Source organism: Anomaloglossus baeobatrachus, chromosome 5 (genome assembly GCF_048569485.1).
Source record: "Anomaloglossus baeobatrachus isolate aAnoBae1 chromosome 5, aAnoBae1.hap1, whole genome shotgun sequence".
Lineage (NCBI taxonomy): Eukaryota > Metazoa > Chordata > Amphibia > Anura > Aromobatidae > Anomaloglossus > Anomaloglossus baeobatrachus.
The window spans coordinates 551983548-552006915 of NC_134357.1; the positions used below are offsets into that span (position 1 = coordinate 551983548).

At 47.3% G+C, this 23368-nt stretch overlaps 1 pseudogene; it reads left to right on the forward strand.

Moving 5' to 3' along the window:
* LOC142312970 (uncharacterized) overlaps positions 1 to 23368 on the forward strand; it is a 187202-nt pseudogene that overhangs the window by 153256 nt on the left and 10578 nt on the right.

The following is a 23368-nucleotide window of genomic DNA, read 5'->3' on the forward strand; positions in this document are numbered from 1 at the left end:
GAAAAATATTTTTATTAGAAATAAAACACAACACAATTAGTGACTCCATCTTTATTGAAATAAACCCCCCTCCGCAGTAATCCTGGGTTAGGGTCCCGCGTCGTCCAATCCGGATCCAATATCATCTGATCGGTTTGCTGGAAGGCAAAGCGATCAGATGATGTGTCAGGTTAAACTACGTGAATCCCATCACACATCAGCTGATTGTATAAAAGCCGATTATACAATCAGCTGATGCATCGGTGCAAAAAAAAAAAAAAAAAAAATACTCACGTCTGTGATGATTACCGGCAGCTCCTGCAGCGGAGTCTGATCCTGGCCCATCACTGCAGGAGCTGCCGGCTATCAGCTGATGAAGTCTCCTGACGGCAGGATCAGCTGATAGCCGGCCGGGCGCGAAAAAGCCGGCGAGACTACGATCAGCTGATGCGTCAGGTGACTGCATCAGGTGATCCACCGCCAGGTCCTGCAAGCTTCGTGCGTGCACCGGGGAGACTGCACAGAGCCGAAGCGGCGGGACCGAGACAGGGGCTGGAAGCAGGCATGGCACCCGGACCCTGCAGACAGGTGAGTATGACACACACACACATACACACTCACACACACATTGTATATACACACACACATACACACTCACACACACACTGTATATACACACACACATACACACTCACACACACACTGTATATACACACACACACTATATATACACACTCTCACACACACTGTATATACACACACACACACTGTATATACGCACACACTGTATATACGCACACACTATATATACACACACACTGTATATACACACACTGTATATACGCACACACACTTTCTTCCCCTGGCTGTGTAGAGTAGAGCTGCTGCTGTCTCTGTGTGATTGATGATCTCAGTGCATCCACTGGGAAGAGGCAGGGAGGAGGGTTTGGGTGGGAGCAGAGTGGGTGTATTAGACACAATGGGTGTGTTAGATAAGCCAGACACCGCCCTAGAGCCACAAAGAATTCTGGGACTTGTAGGAACTGAACACAGGAAGTCAGAGGAGAGATTAACCCCGTCAGAGCTGGAGCCAGCAATGAGCATGTGCTGCTAGTGCACAATAAAAGGTAATTTTGCTGAAAAAACATAATAGATGTGTTGAGGGGCACATATTAGCAAGATTTATCAGAAAAAAAAAAATCAGTTTTGGTAACTGGACAACTTCTTTAATTCTGCTTTAGCGTATTAGCTAGCATCTCCATCACCAGTATATAGAGGAAAGGGGACAATGGGCACCCATGTCCAGTCCTGTTCCTAATTGCAAAGGAGACTGACAGGCTCCCGTTGACCCCTACCTGTGCTGTTGGGGCATCATAGAAGGTCATACTCCAGTCCACCAACCACTGCCCAATGCTGACCGTTCTCAGTGCAGTTTCCAGGAATTTCTAATGGACCCGGTCGAATGCCTTTTCGGTGTCTACAGATAGTAAGCAGAGTGGTGTTTTGTCCACTCGTTAATTAATTAGGGATAAGGTCTTGATGGTGTTGTCCCGGGCTTCCCTGACTGGGACAAAGACCACTTGTTCCTTATGAATTAACCCAGGGATGTATGGTTCGCTATCATTTTGGAGTATAATTTTATATCCACATTGATTAAGGATATTGGCCTATAATTTGAGCAGACTGAGGGATCCTTACCCGGTTAACTGATATAAATGCCTGCACCGCCTGTAGGGGGAAGTTACAAGATTTTGAGTTGGAATTGAAGGTCCTAAAGGTACCGTCACACTAAGCGACGCTCCAGCGATCCCACCAGCGATCTGACCTGGTAGGGATCGCTGGAGCGTCGCTACATGGTCACTGGTGAGCTGTCAATCAGAGATCAGCCACCAGCGACCCGTGTAACGACACTGTGCTTGGTAACCATAGTACACATCGGGTTACTAAGCAAAGTGCTTTGCTTATAGTTACCCGATGTGTACCTTGGCTACGAGTGCAGGGAGCAGGGAGACAACGTCTAGAAGCTGCGGACGCTGGTAACCAAGGTAAATATTGGGTAACCAAGCAAAGCGCTTTGCTTGGTTACCCGATGTGTACCTTGGTTACCAGCGTCCGCAGAAGCCGGCTCCCTGCACATTCAGATCGTTGCTCTCTCGCTGTCAAACACGCGCGATGTGTGCTTCACAGCGGGAGAGCAACGACCAAAAATTTGTCCAGGGCATTCAGCAACGACCGGCGACCTCACAGCAGAGGCCAGGTCGTTGCTGGATGTCACACACAGTGACATCGCTAACAAGAATGTGACTAATATCCAGTCCCCAAGTTTTTAAGCGTACATTAAAAACACATCTCTTCAGACAAGCTTATCATAATAACTTCCTAACCTAACTCTCCCCCGTCCAACCTTCTAAATGCTACTCGTAACCTTCTCTCTCCTATTTCTGTCATCATATCCTACATACAACCAATTGCACGTAAGGGCACTCAAAAGGTTACTGTCTAAAGACCAGATCATTCATCTTTATATGTAACCAATAAACTAGCATAACAATGGCCGGCCAGATCTACAAGTGTGCTTCACCTTTTGTGTATCCCTTCTTCCCCATAGATTGTAAGCTTTTGAGCAGGGCCCTCATTCCTCCTGTAGCTGTTGAATTATGTAATATTTTGTCCTGTTTTTGTCTATACAACCGCCACCTGATTGTAAAGTGCTGCGGAATATGTTGGCACTATATAAACTTTTTTATTATTATTAATAAGACCGCTGTTGCACCACAAAAACCGTGACTCAGCAGCGATGTCGCTAGCGATGTCGCTTAGTGAGATGTAGCCTTAAGGAGGAGGGGGCTACACTCCTCGACACACATTTTATAGAATCTGGAAGTAAACCCATCTGGGCCCATGCTTTTCCCTGTTTTCAATCCCTGTATAACTGCTTTCAACTCTGTTTCTGTAAAGTCAGACTCTAAGTTGGCCGCCGCTTGTTCTGTGATTTTCCTAGGTGAAAATTTGTTGAAATATTCCTCAATGTCTCGCCACATACCTGAGGGGCCCTGGTCCAACCTATCAGGGAGATTATATAAAGCAGAGTAATATGAGCTGAATTCCTCCAAAATATGCAGGGTAGAGTGAACTATCTTACCCTGTGCGGTGTTGATAGACGTAACCGGGGTCTGAGCCATTCTAGGGTGTAACGGCCCGGCTAGCCACTTACCACATTTATCCCCAAATTCAAAATAGTTCCTACATAGCTTGTCTTTAGCGCAGAGGTAACGCTGGTCCATTTGGGATATGATCTGTTGCCTCAGGACAGAAATTTCTGCTCTCAAAGAGTCACATGCCAAAGCCCTATTAGGCTAGTTTCACACTTGCGTTGAACGGCATCCGTTGCATTGCGTTGTGTGACGGATGCAAAGGATGCCTTGCATATAATGACAGAACGGATGCAACGGATCGTACACATTGTACACGCGCGGCTCCGCTCCGTACACCTCGTACGCACGCGGCTCCGCTCCGTACACCTCGTACACACGGCTCCGCTCCGCACACCTCGTACGCACGCGGCTCCGCTCCGTACACCTCGTACGCACGCGGCTCCGCTCCGTACACCTCGTACACACGGCTCCGCTCCGTACACCTCGTACACACGGCTCCGCTCCGCACACCTCGTACGCACGCGGCTCCGCTCCGTACACCTCGTACGCACCCGGCTCCTCTCCGCACACCTAGTACACACGCGGCTCCGCTCACCTCGTACACACACGGCTCCGCTCCGCACACCTCGTACACATGACTCCGCTCCGTACACCTCGTACACACACGGCTCCGCTCCGTACACCTCGTACACACACGGCTCCGCTCCGTACACCTCGTACACACACGGCTCCGCTCCGTACACCTCGTACACACACGGCTCCGCTCCGTACACCTCGTACACACCCGGCTCCTCTCCGCACACCTCGTACACACCCGGCTCCTCTCCGCACACCTAGTACACACACGGCTCCGTTCCGTACACCTCGTACACACACGGCTCCGCTCCGCACACCTCGTACACACACGGCTCCGCTCCGCACACCTAGTACACACACGGCTCCGCTCCGTACACCTCGTACACACACGGCTCCGCTCCGCACACCTCGTACACACACGGCTCCGCTCCGCACACCTCGTACACACACGGCTCCGCTCCGCACACCTCGTACACACACGGCTCCGCTCCGCACACCTCGTACACACACGGCTCCGCTCCGCACACCTCGTACACACTCGGCTCCGCTACGTACACCTCGTACACACACGGCTCCGCTACGTACACCTCGTACACACTCGGCTCCGCTCCGCACACCTCGTACACACACGGCTCCGCTCCGTACACCTCGTACACACGCGGCTCCGCTTCGTACACCTCGTACACACGCGGCTCCGCTCCGCACACCTCGTACACACGCGGCTCCGCTCCGCACACCTCGTACACACGCGGCTCCGCTCCGCACACCTCGTACACACGCGGCTCCGCTCCGCACACCTCGTACACACGCGGCTCCGCTCCGCACACCTCGTACACACACGGCTCCGCTCCGCACACCTCGTACACACACGGCTCCGCTCCGCACACCTCGTACACACACGGCTCCGCTCCGTACACCTCGTACACACACGGCTCCGCTCCGTACACCTCGTACACATGAAGTGATGGCCCAGGGGTACCTCCGGCTGTGTAGTCGTGGCACTGGTACTGAGGCAGACCCCTGGTTCCACCACTTCTTCAACTTCTGGGACTGACTTGAATGTGCAGGGTGTGACGTCTCTCTCTCCGGCCGATGCATAAAGAGTCTTCAGGCAAAAGTTGAAATGCATAAAAACTGACATTTATTCACACAGAAAATAACACTCCGGTCAGCAGATTCCGGCAATATTAGTGGAGCTGGGGACAACCTGCCCAAACGCGCCCTCTGGTGGGGATATGCCCTAGATACTCCTCTTCTCTGAGCTCCCACTCTCCGGTCAAGCACACACTGGACCCACACCAGCGGAATAGACCCTGAGGTTGCGTCCACCTCCTTTACTCCGGTGTCCCCCGGTGTTCCGCTCACACACTCACACTTGCCGCTGCAGATGTTCACTGCCTGCTGTCCCGGATCCTTCTCTCCCACACACTCAGACCTTCCCTAGATATCCGGCCGACTCCTCCTTCCCCGGTGGCAACAGCCGTCCCACCCGGCCACTAGGGGGTGCCCTAACACAACACATACAATAATAAAAATCAACACTTTTAATAATCACAATGCCGGGTAAACTATGCTAAACTAGTAGGGGGTAGGCCCACCCACTACACACACACGGCTCCGCTCCGTACACCTCGTACACACCCGGCTCCGCTCCGTACACATTGTACACACACGGCTCTGCTCCGTACACCTCGTACACACTCGGCTCTGCTACATCCACACTGTAAACCCCTCCTGACCCCACACATAAACTTCCCCTCATCCAGCACCTGACACCCAGCACAGCAGAGTCCTGCATACACTGAGGAGCTGATCATGTGACCCCTGACTCCTCCCCTCCATGTGACATCATCACAGGTCCTGGAAGCACAGAGCAGCCATATAGCCAGGCTGGAGTCTAGAATGTATGGGCTCCTGCTGGTTAGTGAGCTTGACCGGCTTGGTTGGGGGCGTGGTGATGTTTCCTCCTCTCCACTATAATCATGCACCCCGCACCCCCCCATCTGGAGCTCTGACCCCCTCCCCCGCTTTTATTATAATCACCTCTATGCACAAAAGAAAGAAAGTTTACTCAGTCTGGAAACATCAGGCTGCATTTTGAACACGCCCCATCACATGACAAGTGACGTCATACCGGGCAGGAGCCCGTACATTCTAGCATCTACCATATCTAGTGTGCGGCTCTGCAGGTGGGTGTTTTCTCCATGTGTATTAGTGCATATTGTATATAGGAGCTTATATGGAGATCATGTATATATGAGGCTGTGGGGGTCATAGAGTATACAGAAAGCTATCTGAGGGTCATAATGTATATGCAGCTATATGGGCAGGGGCGTACATAGAAATCAAGGGGTCCCACAGCAAAAGTCTGAATAGGGCCCCCCACCCGATAAAAAAATACAATAAAATATTAACATAATGAACAGCGCACGTCTGGGGGGGACATACAAGTTACTAGAGGGACATATAAGTTACTGGGGGCCGGCATACAAGTTACTAGAGGGACATACACGTTACCGGAGGGACATACAAGTTACTAGAGGGACATACAAGTTACCGGAGGGACATACACGTTACCGGAGGGACATACACGTTACCGGAGGGACATACACGTTACCGGAGGGACATACACGTTACCGGAGGGACATACACGTTACCGGAGGGACATACAAGTTACTAGAGGGACATACAAGTTACCGGAGGGACATACACGTTACCGGAGGGACATACAAGTTACTAGAGGGACATACACGTTACCGGAGGGACATACACGTTACCGGAGGGACATACACGTTACCGGAGGGACATACACGTTACTAGGGGCGTATATACACATTATGAATTATCCTTTATTCTAGCCAGGCTATACATCTACCAGTCCAGTAAGTAGACTAGTACCGGGCGCGGATCCGTCTGCAGAGCACCAGTCTAGGCAGTGCTGTGCTCCTGTTTTGTGACTGTGTACGTTGTGTCCATCTGAGTCTCTGCCAGGTGCAGACGCCATGCTGAGCCGCCTGTGAGCAGTACAACCACCAATGCTGCCGCCCGCCCGCCTGCCTCCAAAGCTCCTCTCTCTGGCTGTATGTCAGCGAAGGGCACAAGTGGAGCCAGAGAGAGGAGCAACAGAGCAGGAGCAGCTTCTGGGACACTGCATTGTACACGACGCGCCGGCGCTGAGCTGCAGACGCTGACAGTCTGACACTCAGCCTGGCTGGGAATCAGGGGCTGGCTGGCAAATTTTGGCCTGGGGGCAATTACAAAGCAGTGACCCCTGATAAGTGGCCTATACTTATTGGCTCTGATTCATTAAAGAGGTGGTCCAAAACTAAATTCTACTTTACTTCTAAATCTGTTATAATCCAATCTTTTTTCTAAAATACGTTAATGAAAAATTCTCACTCCTCTGCCTTATTGTTTTACTACTTCCTCTATGATGACACTTTGTTTGAAAATCCCCAATGCACCCTGGGATACTCAAACGTCATTAAGGGGCAGAGACTCTGGTCAATCTGCAGCCTCTGCCCTCTTGCTGAAACAAAGCATCATCAGTGACTTAGATTTCAGGGGCAGGGCTAATCCGTGTTTTATTTTGTATGCACCAGCTGTCAATTCCAACAGATGCTCAGTAGAATCTTACCACTGTGCACTATTCTTCTCAGTGCACAATGACAGTGCACTCCTTCGCCAGCTCTGTTCAAAAGTGACGTCACTTGCAGGAATGGCTCTGGTCTCTGTTTGCTTGTTCTTTACTTCCCATGTGCACTGACCGTGCGGTCTGCTGCTAGCTTGTGACTTGTAATCAGAGCCGGCGAGGGAATGCACTGCCATTGTGCACTGAGAAGAATTTTGCATAGTTACAAGATTCTACTGAGCATCCGTTGTAACTGACAGCCGGCATATAATTAATAGAGCAGGGACGAGCCCAGCCCCTGAAATGGACGTCACTAATGACAGTTAATTTCAGGGAGGGGGCAAAGGCTGCGACAGTGACCAAAGCCTCTGCCCCCTGATCATGACTTGTTTAAGCCTCTTAGCATGCACTGGGATTTTCAAACCAAAGCAGCCAAAGTAACAGTGCCTGACGGTGGCTGAGCATCGCAGTGGCTGACGCTCGCTGAGCACCGCACCGCCTGCAAACAGTGGAATGCGCCGCAGCCAACAAACCAAAGAACTCCAAAGTAAACAGTAATAAAAAATAGTCCTAGCAAGTGCCTCACAGTAATTAGTGATACATTTACTGCCGCCATAAAAATAATTCAACTATACAAATCTATAAATATCTACATTTCTTTTTAGTAATGCATCAGCAAAATAGTCATACAATTACCACTTAACATATTATATAGTGATACTAAACAACACCCACCATATCAAAACCAAAACTACTACTATACATTGCACAATAATGCCGCCACACCATGACCAAATATTATCACCACAGAGTCTGAATACAGCTACCATCCAGTTAATAAGCAGAGCCCACTGCACCAAGACCAGTGGGTTCACACCACAAATCCCCCCAAAAAATCTGCAGTGTGTGAACTTGGCCTAATGTAGCGATGTCCTTCTTCGTGCCCCTCACCACACACAATATACATTTTCACATCTGTCTCCCCCATATAATGGTAACGATTATGACCCTCTTTATAGCCTTAGGAGTTATAGTAAAACTCTGCATAGTACAGGGTACAGTGATGTCACAGTACAGGGGTAACATGTAGTGATGTCACAGTACAGGGGTAACGCGCAGTGATGTCACAGTACAGGAGTAACACGCAGTGATGTCACAGTACAGGGGTAACACGCAGTGATGTCACAGCACAGGGGTAACACGCAGTGATGTCACAGTACAGGGGTAACACGCAGTGATGTCACAGTACAGGGGTAACACGCAGTGATGTCACAGTACAGGGGTAACACGCAGTGATGTCACAGTACAGGGGTAACATGCAGTGATGTCACAGTACAGGGGTAACATGTAGTGATGTCACAGTACAGGGGTAACACGCAGTGATGTCACAGTACAGGGGTAACACGCAGTGATGTCACAGTACAGGGGTAACACGCAGTGATGTCACAGTACAGGGGTAACATGCAGTGATGTCACAGTACAGGGGTAACATGCAGTGATGTCACAGTACAGGGGTAACATGCAGTGATGTCACAGTACAGGGGTAACACGCAGTGATGTCACAGTACAGGGGTAACACGCAGTGATGTCACACTACAGGGGTAACACGCAGTGATGTCACACTACAGGGGTAACACGCAGTGATGTCACACTACAGGGGTAACACGCAGTGATGTCACACTACAGGGGTAACACGCAGTGATGTCACACTACAGGGGTAACACGCAGTGATGTCACACTACAGGGGTAACACGCAGTGATGTCACAGTACAGGGGTAACACGCAGTGATGTCACAGTACAGGGGTAACACGCAGTGATGTCACAGTACAGGGGTAACACGCAGTGATGTCACAGTACAGGGGTAACACGCAGTGATGTCACAGTACAGGGGTAACACGCAGTGATGTCACAGTACAGGGGTAACACGCAGTGCTGTCACAGTACAGGGGTAACACGCAGTGCTGTCACAGTACAGGGGTAACACGCAGTGCTGTCACAGTACAGGGGTAACACGCAGTGATGTCACAGTACAGGGGTAACACGCAGTGATGTCACAGTACAGGGGTAACACGCAGTGATGTCACAGTACAGGGGTTAACATGTAGTGATGTCACAGTACAGGGGTTAACATGTAGTGATGTCACAGTACAGGGGTAACATGTAGTGATGTCACAGTACAGGGGTAACATGCAGTGATGTCACAGTACAGGGGTAACATGCAGTGATGTCACAGTACAGGGGTAACATGCAGTGATGTCACAGTACAGGGGTAACATGCAGTGATGTCACAGTACAGGGGTAACACGCAGTGCTGTCACAGTACAGGGGTAACACGCAGTGCTGTCACAGTACAGGGGTAACACGCAGTGATGTCACAGTACAGGGGTTAACATGTAGTGATGTCACAGTACAGGGGTAACATGCAGTGATGTCACAGTACAGGGGTAACATGCAGTGATGTCACAGTACAGGGGTAACATGCAGTGATGTCACAGTACAGGGGTAACATGCAGTGATGTCACAGTACAGGGGTAACATGCAGTGATGTCACAGTACAGGGGTAACATGCAGTGATGTCACAGTACAGGGGTAACATGCAGTGATGTCACAGTACAGGGGTAACACGCAGTGCTGTCACAGTACAGGGGTAACACGCAGTGCTGTCACAGTACAGGGGTAACACGCAGTGCTGTCACAGTACAGGGGTAACACGCAGTGATGTCACAGTACAGGGGTAACGCGCAGTGCTGTCACAGTACAGGGGTAACGCTCAGTGCTGTCACAGTACAGGGGTAACGCTCAGTGCTGTCACAGTACAGGGGTAACGCTCAGTGCTGTCACAGTACAGGGGTAACGCTCAGTGCTGTCACAGTACAGGGGTAACGCTCAGTGCTGTCACAGTACAGGGGTAACGCTCAGTGCTGTCACAGTACAGGGGTAACGCTCAGTGCTGTCACAGTACAGGGGTAACGCGCAGTGCTGTCACAGTACAGGGGTAACGCGCAGTGATGTCACAGTACAGGGGTAACGCGCAGTGATGTCACAGTACAGGGGTAACGCGCAGTGATGTCACAGTACAGGGGTAACGCGCAGTGATGTCACAGTACAGGGGTTAACACGCAGTGATGTCACAGTACAGGGGTAACACGCAGTGATGTCACAGTACAGGGGTAACATGCAGTGATGTAACAGTACAGGGGTAACATGTAGTGATGTCACAGTACAGGGGTAACATGTAGTGATGTCACAGTACAGGGGTAACATGTAGTGATGTCACAGTACAGGGGTAACATGCAGTGATGTCACAGTACGATATCACCTTGGCTGTGCATCCCTATTTCTTTATTACTACAGTATGGAGGTAGTGAACACAGTGATGTCGATGCACAGGGCAGTTTCTCTAGTGTTACAGGCAGACATTTGTACATTATAATGCTCACCTGCTCCTTTGCTGTGAGAGATGTTAGTGGCTCCCCTCCATGCTGCACTTCCTGTGGGTTTGGCTGTGTTCAGATCCTGTCCTCTGCTTTTCTTTCTGGTTATTCTGCTTCTCTCTGTGTGCTCTGCTCTCTGTTTGCTGTGCTGATTTTGCTCCTTCTGCCTTGTTGCTCTGTTGTTTTCTCTGCTCATTATGCTCTCTGCTCCTGCTCTGTGTTTTTCATCTTTCAATCTCCCGCGCTGTCCTGAACAAGCTCCGCCTCCTCTCCTGATTGGCTGTCCTCCTGGCATCTCTCACAGAGGCCGCGAGGTGTGCAGTGTCTGCATATCGATGTAGCAGCAGCCTGCAGCTATTTGAACAGTGCGGGCCCCCAGCGGCTACAATCAGCTGCTTGGTGACCTCCCTGGGGCAGCCCGCTGGTGCTGGGAAGTATGAAAGTGACAACGCACACACACCGGGAAGCCGGGGCAGGGCCCCCTTCACGTCACGGGCCCCATGGCAGTGGTGTGGTCTGCCTCTATTGACGGTACGCCACTGTATTTGGGACACATGCTGTATATAGGAGGCTGTGTGGGGGCTTACACTGTATATAGAGAGGCTGTGTGGGGACTTATACTGTATATAGAGAGGTAGTGTGGGAGCTTATACTGTATATAGAGAGTCTGTGTGGGGGCTCATACTGTATATAGGGAGGCTGTGTGGGGGCTTATACTGTATATAGAGAGGCTGTGTGGGGGCTTATACTGTATATAGGCTGTGTGGGGGCTTATACTGTATATAGAGAGGCTGTGTGGGGGCTTATACTGTATATAGAGAGGCTGTGTGGGGGCTTATACTATATATAGAGAGGCTGTGTGGGGGATTATACTGTATATAGACAGGCTGTGTGGGGGCTTATACTGTATATAGAGAGGCTGTGTGGGGGCTTATACTGTATATAGAGAGGCTGTGTGGGGGCTTATACTATATATAGAGAGGCTGTGTGGGGGATTATACTGTATATAGAAAGGCTGTGTGTGGGCTTAAACTGTATATAGGATGCTGTGTGGGGGTTTATACTGTATATAGGAGGCTGTGTGGGGGCTTATACTGTATATAGAGAGGCTGTGTGGGGGCTTATACTGTATATAGGAGGTTGTGTGGGGGATTATACTGTATATAGAAAGGTTGTGTGGGGCTTATACTGTATATAGAGAGGCTGTGTGGGGGCTTATACTGTATATAGAGAGGCTGTGTGGGGGCTTATACTGTATATAGAGAGGCTGTGTGGGGGCTTATACTGTATATAGACAGGCTGTGTGGGGGCTTATACTGTATATAGACAGGCTGTGTGGGGGCTTATACTGTATATAGAGAGGCTGTGTGGGGGCTCATACTGTATATAGAAGGCTGTGTGGGGGCTTATACTGTATATAGACAGGCTGTGTGGGGGCTTATACTGTATATAGACAGGCTGTGTGGGGGCTTATACTGTATATAGACAGGCTGTGTGGGGGCTTATACTGTATATAAAGAGCCTGTGTGGGGGCCCATACTATATATAGAGAGCCTGTGTGGGGGCTTATACTGTATATAGGAGGCTGTGTGGTGGTTCATACTGTATATAGAGGGGCTATGTGGGGACTTATACGGTACATAGGAGGCTGTGTGTGTATGTATATATATATATATAATTAGAGAGAGGTTATTCGGGGGCTCATACTGCATACAGGGGTCTGTGTGTGGGGTAAGCTCATATATAGGTAGCTATAAAACCTAAAATAATGTAGCCCCAATTTACCAAAGGGTGGAGGTGGGGATACAAAAGAGAGAGGACCACGGATTATCAAAGTGAAATACAAATTTATTGAGTATACAAAAGGTGATACAGGACACACAGTGGAGGGCGGCTAGATGGAAACAGCCTGCCAGGAAACAACCCACAGCGATACCAGGGCACACCACCAGATGGCACAACCTGCTGACAGGCAGCAAATAGAGAGAGAATAAACAAGGTATAAACTGGCCCGTAAAGAGTCCAAAGGGACAGTGTGAGAAAGGCAAATGTACATAGGAGATCTGTAGGATCCCCTAAGAAAGTCCCAGAGGCAGGGGGCATAAGTAGTTAATCTATTTTACCTTGCGTCATGTCAAAGCAGTGATGGTGGATGAGTCCGGGCGTGGGGGCTTATACTGTATATAGGAGGCTGTGTGGTGGTTCATACTGTATATAGAGGGGCTATGTGGGGACTTATACGGTACATAGGAGGCTGTGTGTGTGTATATATATATATATATATATATATATATATATATTATATATATAATTAGAGAGAGGTTATTCGGGGGCTCATACTGCATACAGGGGTCTGTGTGTGGGGTAAGCTCATATATAGGTAGCTACAGTGCCTTGTGAAAGTATTCTCCCCCTTGGCATTTTTTTGATGTTTTGTGACCTTACAACCTGGAATTTTCCTGTTTTTGAGGGGTTCCATGAGGTCATGTACAGAACTTGCCGACAACTGTGAACATTTAGTTTCTTTTTCTTGAGAAGCAAACAACAAATAGGACAAAATAACTGAAAACTTCACTTTGCATAACCATTCACCCCACTAAAGTCAGTGGTTTGTGGAGCCTCCTTTTGCGGTAATTGCATCTACAAGACAGCTGTATAAGTAAACCTAGCTAAGGGGAAGCATTTATGCAGGGGACATTTGTGCAGATTTTATTCAAGTGCTGATTTTAATAAGTGCACTGCAGTTATTCATGGCATGAACCTAACATTCATCTCTCATCTGTTCATACAGGTATATATGATCATCTCATCTCTTTTCCTCTGCTGAATTCTAACTCCGCTTTCTGCATATAGCAATGAAATGGTATATATGATTAGTTGTAACTGAGCTTGTTCTTGTTTGTAGAAACCATATCTCACTTGCTCATGAGGTTGCCTGTTTGTTGTTATTACAACTTATTGCCTCTTTTTGTCTGAAATTAGCTGATTGATTAACGAGCTAAATTGACCCACATCTAAGCACAAACCTTCCTATATAAGTAAACCTAGCTAAGGGGAAGCATTTATGCAGGGAGCATTTGTGCAGACTTTATTCAAGTGCTGATTTTAATAAGTGCACTGCAGTTATTCATGGCAGTTATACAGTGCAGGAGACAGGTAAGGCATGTAAGACAAACAAACAAACTTGCTCCAAATTTTTGTGTATTGCAAAATGTTTTCACCCTAGGTCTTTGTACCATTTATATGCTAGCTGCTTCAATCCCTCATTTCTACCGCTCTTTCACACACCCAGTGCACTCCATCTATATCAGTCCTTCTCTTCTCTCCTCTCCTATGTACTGCTCTCATGTTCTTTTCCAAATTATAAACCATCCAGATCCATCCACTCTCACCATGCAACGTAATAGACACTCATAAATCTCTTAACCACATGCTCACTCTCTCTATTCTCCTTCTCCTTTTAGCAGGAGATATTGCACCTAATCCAGGACCTTCTTATAATAGTAAGCTCAGTTCCTTCCCTGGCATACTCAGAAACCCCCTAAATCTCATTCATATTCCTTGCATACCTTCTGTCTCTTAACTGTGCCCTTTGGAACTCACGCTCAGCATGTACAAACTCTACTTCATCCATGACTTCTTCCTTTCCAATTCCCTCAACATCCTGGCTCTTACTGAGACCTGGATTCAGCAGTCAGACACCACCGCTGCTGCTGCTGCTCTCTCATATGGTGGCCTACAATTTTCTCACACCCCTAGACTTGACAACAGATCAGGTGGAGGTGTTGGTCTGCTGCTTTCCCCAAACTGTGCTTTTCAGGTCATCCCTCCTGTTCCCTCACTTATCTTCCCTCCTTTTGAGGTTCACACTGTTAGGCTTTACAGACCCTTCTCCCTGCAAGTAGCATTTGTGTATCGCCCTCCAGGCCCAACCAGTCAGTTCTTGGATCATTTCGCCACCTGGCCCCCTTATTTCCTAGCCTGTGTCCTCCCCCCTTTCGTCATGGGGGACTTTAATATCCCTATTGATGATCCTCCCCCTCCCCAGCTGCCACTCATCTTTTATCTCTAACCTCCTCTCTTGGCCTTTCACAACTAACTAACTCTCCTACACATGAAGGTGGGAATACGCTGGACCTAGTCTTCTCCCGTCTCTGCTCAGTGCATGATTTCACTAACTCCCCTCTCCCACTCTCTGACCACAACCTTGTTTCATTCTTGGTCAAGAGCTGTCAACCCACTCAGGACACCCCCACTTACCTCCTATATAGGAATATACATGCCATTAATACCCAGAAATTTCCGAAGAAGTTGCTGTCATCACTGGCCCCAATATCCTCCGCCTCATGTCCTGACTCTGCTGTAAAACATTACAATGAAACCCTACAGAGCGCCCTAGATGAAGCTGCACCTGCTACATGCGCAAACGGCAGCAGCCATGGCACACGTTGCAAACGCTCTTTCTCCAGCGGTGTTCCAGGTGTGCTGAACGTCTGTGGAGAAAATCCAATCTAGCCGAAGACTTCATCCACTATAAGTTTATGCTCAAAACATACAATGCTGCCCTTCACCTCTCCAAACAAGTGTATTTTAACGCCCTCATCACCTCTCTAGCCATCAATCCTATTAGACTCTTTGATACTTTCCATTCCCTCCTCGGACCAAGAGTTCTGGCCACAACCACCAACCTCAGCGCAGATGATCTGGCCAATTATTTTAAAGAAAAAATTGACCATATACGCCAGGAAATTTCCTCCCAACCTCATAACACCGCACATTGTCTGCCCTCCTACACTTCATCTAGCTCACTTTCACTCTTTGATCCAGTCACAGAAGAAGTCACCAGGCTCCTCGCATCTTCTCGTCCCACTACCTGCACCAGTGACCCTATTCCCTCACATCTCCTTAAATCTGTCACCCCAGCTGTCACCACTCACCTAACTAAAATATTCAATCTCTCTTTCCCTCCTGCTTCAAACATGCCAGCATACACCCATTACTTAAAAAACCATCCCTGGACTAAAATTGTGCCGCTACCTACAGACCTGTCTCTAATCTCCCATTCATCTCAAAACTCCTGGAACGCCTGGTTCACTCCCGTCTAATTCGCTGTCAGATAACTCTCACCTTGACCCTCTACAATCCGTTTTCCGCTCCTTACATTCTACTGAAACTGCCCTTACTAAAGTCTCTAATGATCTACTTACAGCTAAATCTAATGGTCACTACTCTCTGCTGATCCTCCTGGATCTCTCTGCTGCATTCGATACTGTGGATCACCAGCTCCTCCTCACTATGCTCCGCTCTGTCGGGCTCAAGGACACCGTTCTTTCTTGGTTCTCCTCTTACCTCTCTGACTGCTCATTCACTGAATCCTTTGCCGGCTCCTCTTCCTCTCCTCTTCCCCTTATGGTCGGGGTTCTTCAGGGTTCAGTCCTAGGCCCCCTCCTGTTCTCTCTATACACAGCCCCTATTGGATAAACGATCAGCAGATTTGGTTTCCAGTACCATCTTTATGCTGATGACACCCAACTGTACACATCTTCTCCTGACATCACCCCTGCACTATTACAAAATACTACCGATTGTCTGTCCACTGTCTCCAACATCATGTCCTCCCTCTATCCAAAACTGAACCTGTCAAAAACTGAACTTCTTCTGTTTCATCCCTCTCCTAACCTTCCGGAACCCAATATTACCATTTATGTGTGTGGCTCTACCATTACGCCCCAGCAGCACGCCCGCTGTCTTGGGGTTATATTTGACTCCGATCTCTCCTTCACTCCCCACATTCGTTCACTTGCTCGTTTTTGTCAATTCCACCTCAAAAACATCTCTAGAATTTGACCTTTTCTTACCGTTGACTCTGCAAAAACCTTTACTGTTGCTCTCATTCATTCTCGCCTGGATTATTGTAACTCTTTACTAATTGGTCTCCCTGTTACTAAACTCTCCCCTCTCCAATCCATTCTGAATGCCGCAGCCAGGATCATTTTCCTCTGCAACCACTTCACTGATGCCTCTGCTCTTTGCCAGTCATTGCACTGGTTGCCTATCCGCTACAGAATCCAACATAAACTTATCACTCTCACTCACAAAGCTCTCCATGGTTCCGCACCACCCTACATCTCCTCCTTCATCTCTGTCTATCACCCCACCCGTGCCCTCCGCTCTGATAATGACCTAAGACTATAGGAATGAAAGAAACACGGTCTAATAGAGCGCTATGGAGGCCACGGGGAAGTAAAAGTTCAATGTCTTTTATTAATTCACATAAACTACAACGCGTTTCGATATAGTCCAATATCTTCGTCAGGTGGAAGGAGATCCACCTGACAAAGATATTGGACTATATCGAAACGCGTTGTGGTTTATGTGAATTAATAAAAGACATTGAACTTTTACTTCCCCGTGGCCTCCATAGCGCTCCATTAGACCGTGTTTCTTTCATTCCTACAATCTCTTCCCCTCTGGGGACACACGGCAGGAGCTGCTTGGACGGAGGTAGTACTTGCAATCAGGAACACTGATCTTCAGTGACTCCTCCAGACCAGCCGCATGGGGGCTTTCCTGGATTAACTCCTCGGCTGCAGGAGACCTGCCCGGCACAGCAGCACGTGTGGCTTATCTCCTGGAAGGATCTCCTGGACTCAGTCCCTGACAGCACAGGTTTATACAAACTTATCACGTCTTTTACCAGGGTTGTGCAGGGTCTGCACAACCTTATCAGGTGAGCAAATTTCATTCAATTGTTCTCACCGCTTACATTGTGACCCTACACATGCGCTCCTTGTTTTTCATTTTACCAATGACCTAAGACTGACATCCTCAACAATTCGAACCTCCCACTCCCGTTTTCAAGATTTCTCCCGAGCTGCGCCTATGCTCTGGAACACACTACCAAGAGCACCGGATTAATTCCCAACATCCACACCCTTAAGCGGGCCCTAAAAATGCATTTCTTTAGATTAGCCGATCACCTCACTGCCCTGATCTAATCTAGACCCTTTCTGCCCTTCATAGCAAAAAATGTACTTCCAATTCTTGTCCCCTGTACCTTTATAAATTCTGGCCAATGATGGGTTCATGCAGCTGGTTTTGAATCCCCTATTAAATCGATGGTTGGACCATATATAACAAGCTCCCCCCCCCCCCCTTCACCTTTTGGGCCTCCCCTATTTCCTCATAGACTGTAAGCTTACAAGCAGGGCCCTCTCACTCCTCCTGGTATCTTAATTTTTTTTTTTTTTGTATTGTCTCAAATTGTCTGTACATGTCCCCTCTGAATTGTAAAGCGCTGCGGAATATGTTGGCGCTATAGAAATACAACTTTTATTATTAGCTAAGGCTCTATGAGTTTTCCACATTTTGCCACTGGGTTTTTTGCTCATTTCTCGAGGCAAAACTGCTCCAGCTCCTTGAAGTTAGATGTTTCCTCTGGTGATCAGCGATCTTCACATCTGACCACAGATTCTCAATTGGATTAAGGACTGGGCTGTATGGGCTGTAACTCGGCTGCTCCAATACATTTACACGTTTCCCCTTACACCCATCCAGTGTTGCTTTAGCAGGAGCTTTGGATCATTGTCTTGTTGGAAGATGAATCTCCGTCCCAGTCTCAGATCAATGACAGACTGAAACAGGTTTTACTCAAGAATATCCCTGTATTTTGCACCATCCATCTTTCCCTGGACCTGGACCATTTTCCCTGTCTCTAATGCTGAGAAACATACCTCAGCATGATGCTACCACCACTATGTTTCACTGTGGGGATGGTGTTCTTGGGGTGATGAGCTGTGTTGGTTTGGTGCGAGATGCGAGACATAGCATTTACCTTGCTGACCAAAAAGTTCAATTTTGGTCTCATCTGACCACAGAACCTTCCTACATACATTTGGGGAGTCTCCCACATGTAAAGGCCAGCTCTATGGAGTGTGCAGCTTATTGTGGTCTTTCGGACACATATTCCAGTCTCTGCTTGGCAACTGTGCAGCTCCTTCAGGGTTACCTTTTGGTCTCTGTGCTGCCTCTCTGATTAATTCCCTCCTTGCCTGAGCTGTGAGTTTTGGTTGATGGCCCTCTCTTGGCAGGTTTGTTGTGGTACCATGTTCTTTCCATACGATGATACAAAGCCTACCCTGACCTATACTTCTCACTACTTTGTCCCTGGCTTGTTTGGTGATCTTGATCTTCATGCTATTGTTTGGAGATCTCCTTGGTCTTCATGGTGGTGTTGTTTGGAGATCTCCTTGGTCTTCATGGTGGTGTTGTTTGGAGATCTCCTCGGTCTTCATGGTGTTGTTGTTTGGAGATCTCCTCGGTCTTCATGGTGTTATATGGAGATCTTGTCGTCTTCATGGTGTTATTTGGTTATTGGTGCCTCTTACTTAATGGTGTTGCAGCGTCTGTGGCCTTGCAGAAAAGGTGTGTGTATATACTGACAGTTCCCGGGAATACTTACATTGCTCACAGGTGGGCTTCCTTTCACTAAGCATCAGTAAAAACAGGATAGAGGAAAGGGTTAACCCACGTTGCCGTGAATATGGATAGGAAATACTGTGGTGGTTAATTCTTTGTGATTTTATTTTTGGACGTGTCTGAGTCTTGACTGTATCAGCTGGGTCTGCGACAGCCAACGTGGTGATATACTATACTTGATTAGTAGTTGTGACTCTCACAACTCCCTGAGGTGAGTGTTTCTGAGCTCTTTATTCTGGTTCCACTGGGATAAGACACCATCTGCGACTTTGTCTCTTCAGATATACTTTTATCTTTCACTAAGCAAGTGACTTAAGGCAATTGCACCAGAAACTTTTAGGGACCTCATAGCAAAAGGGATGAATACATATGCACATGGAAAATTGTATTTATTTTATCTCATAAATTTAATTTTTGCCAATATTTTTCTCACTTCACTTCCCCAACTTACTCTATTTAGTGCTGATAACTCACACACAAATCAGATAAGAAAAATATGGAAACACAGATTGTAGTGTAACAAATGATGTAAAAAGCCAAGGGGGTGAATACATTTGCAAGACACTGTATGTGAGGGGTTATATGGACGCTCATACTGTATGTAGGGTGCTGTGTGGGGGCTTATACAGTATATAGGGGGATGTCAGTATACTTCTGATCAAATATTCAAAATGATACAAATAATATGTTAATATTAACAAAGAAACAACAAAGAGCCAGCACCAGTGTGCACTAAGGCATCAAATATTCCAAATTGCATTATAAAAATTTTTTTTTTTTTTTTTTTTTTGAGATTTTTGGCAAAAAATTGCAATTTCTTGAGCTGCTTCGCCACGTCACGGCAAATCTCATTTGAAGCAGTCCTACACTAAAATATTTTTATAAAATGTGCCATGCGGCCTCACATATAAATAGCAGAACTGCTCTCAGCAGCACTCACCTGGTCTATTGCAGTCCCGTACCCATGACTGAGTCATGGCTGTGGGCGGGACAGGTCCAAGCAAATGCTGCATGAAGTATATATATAGCCTGTGGACAAAGCCTGATGACCCAATGTGAACAGTCACCAAACGCCAAAATCTATACAGATGGAATACATCCCAAATTGGGGTGCATAGCAAGGTGGAGGTCAACCACCGACCAATTCAACAAAGAAACAACAAAGAGCCAGCACCAGTGTGCACTAAGGCATCAAATATTCCAAATTGCATTATAAAAATTTTTTTTTTTTTTTTTTTTGAGATTTTTGGCAAAAAATTGCAATTTCTTGAGCTGCTTCGCCACGTCACGGCAAATCTCATTTGAAGCAGTCCTACACTAAAATATTTTTATAAAATGTGCCATGCGGCCTCACATATATTTTATCTCATAAATTTAATTTTTGCCAATATTTTTCTCACTTCACTTCCCCAACTTACTCTATTTAGTGCTGATAACTCACACACAAATCAGATAAGAAAAATATGGAAACACAGATTGTAGTGTAACAAATGATGTAAAAAGCCAAGGGGGTGAATACATTTGCAAGACACTGTATGTGAGGGGTTATATGGACGCTCATACTGTATGTAGGGTGCTGTGTGGGGGCTTATACAGTATATAGGGGGATGTCAGTATACTTCTGATCAAATATTCAAAATGATACAAATAATATGTTAATATTAAGCAGCATTAATTTTAGCCTATTGGTTTGGCCTCCACACAAGTCACGGTCTCTCACATGCCCCTCGGTAAAATAAATTGCCCACCCCTGCCATACACATTAGGTAGCTGTCACCCGAACCATCATTGGGCTGACAGCTTCTCCCCCGACTCGCCCATACACACCAACACTCCAGCTTTCCTGTGGTCTCTATGAGAGACACACCTCCAGACTCCTGGAGCGGAGGATTATCTCCAGGGAGAAGAAACAGATCAGTCTCTGAAATTCATCATGACGGATCCTTCTCTGCCCTGATATCATCTGTTGGGAGGCTCCATATATATTATGCAGTCAGCCTATCCCCTCTGCAATCAGCAGTTGGCGCTGACTTTAGTCTAATGTGTTTGGGGCCTAAGAGCTTATTGGACCTGTTTAATTTTCTGACCTTTTTCATGTAATATACAGAAGCCTAAGGGGAAAATGCCCTCCCCCCCCCAAAAAAAAACCCCAAAAATAAACCAGAAACAAATCAAGTGCTAAAAAAACCCCAGTGTCAAATCTAAACCCGCGTCCATGTAGACCTTTTTCTCTATATTTAGTGATGATTGAGGCAGTGACTGACTCCGGCCAAATATGTTTATAGTGACGCAGTAGAGGATGAAGATGTCGTCCTCATCATGAAGTCGTTATTTCTCCTCTCACGTGAATTTCTCCTGCAGTTTTGCTGATGCCGATTCCAGTGTCGGTAAATAAGAGGAGAATTAGTGATATGGAAGATGAGTCTATGAGAAACGTATTCAGCTGCTGACTCCGAGGAGGAAACTGCTTGTTGTGTGTGTGGCCTAAATATATAGGCTTTATTAGTAGATGACCAGTGATTGGGAGCATGGAGGAGATGTCTTAATTAGCAATATGTTATAATAATAATAATTTTTATTCATTTATATAGCGCTATTAATTCCACAGCGCTTTACATACATTGGCAACACTGTCCCCATTGGGGCTCACAATCTAGAGTCCCTATCTGTATGTCTTCGGGGTGTGGGAGGAAACCGTAGAACCCGGAGGAAACCCGCGCAAACACGGGGAGAACATACAAACGCCTTACAGATGGTGTCCTTAGTGGGATTTGAACCTAGGACCCCAGCGCTGTAAGACTGCAGTGCTAACCACTGAGCCACCGTGCCGCCCCTATGGTATCTTACTGTCTATAGGAAAAAAGAAATACATCTACACGTTCTGTCTCCTCATGTTTCCCCTTATTCTCTCCAGTAATTGTATTATAACAGCAGATTCTTTCTGATGTTACATCGTCATCTTCTCCCCATTCAGGTCCCTACAATATCGGATCCTCTCAGTGGAGATCTTCTATAGAAGAGAATTCTCCTGATTGCCCCGTGAAGGATGGATATGGACAGGGACAAGATGGCGGAGAGGATATTACACCTCACCCTAGAGATCCTCTTCCGGCTTACTGGAGAGGTGAGAGATTCTGATGACGTCACATTACACCATTCTTATCTATGGGAATAACAGATGGACAGAACTGGAGAGGTGAGGACTCTGGAAATGTCTATAGTGAGATTTCTTACTGTGTCTCTCCATAACCAGGATTACACAGTAGTGAAGAAGACCTCTAGTGATCGCTGTCAGGACCCTGTGTCTGAGGGATGGGGAAGACCCCTGAGCCCAATCACGGGGCCTCCACCTCACCCCCCGATACATGAGGACATCAATGACCAGAAGATCCTAGAACTCACCTACAAGATGATTGAGCTGCTGACTGGAGAGGTGACACTGCTGGGAATGCTGGGACATTATAGAGTAATGCTATGAAGGGATCGGGGGTGACGGTATCATTGTATGTGTCAGGTTCCTATAAGGTGTCAGGACGTCACCGTCTATTTCTCCATGGAGGAGTGGGAGTATTTAGAAGGACACAAAGATCTGTACAAGGACGTCATGATGGAGGATCCCCAGCCCCTCACATCACCAGGTAATAGACAGGACTAAATACACACGGCCTATAATTATCTGTATGTAAGGAATGAATTCAGTCCCTGTATGTGTTTCCTCCAGTTCTATCCAGTAAGAGAACAACACCAGAGAGATGTCCCCGTCCTCTTCTCCCACAGGACTGTAAACAAGAAGATCCCGATGTTCCTCAGGATCATCAGGTAGATGGAGAGAAGGTGCCATGAAATCTCCCTATGATGTGTAGACGGCTGTGAAGGTCTTGTGCTCAGTCTTGTTTTATCCTCCAGTATTATATGATTTATACTTGTGTAATGAGAGCGGTGGAGATGGCAGGATTAGAGCTGATCATAGATGTGACTTCTCCATCTGTCTGTGACTTTTACAATATTTGTTTCAGGGGGAAGATCTGACCCATATTAATACTACAGAGACATATGTGAGGGGTGATGAGCGGTGTAAAGAGGAGATTCCTACAGATAACCGCCCAGGTGAGTA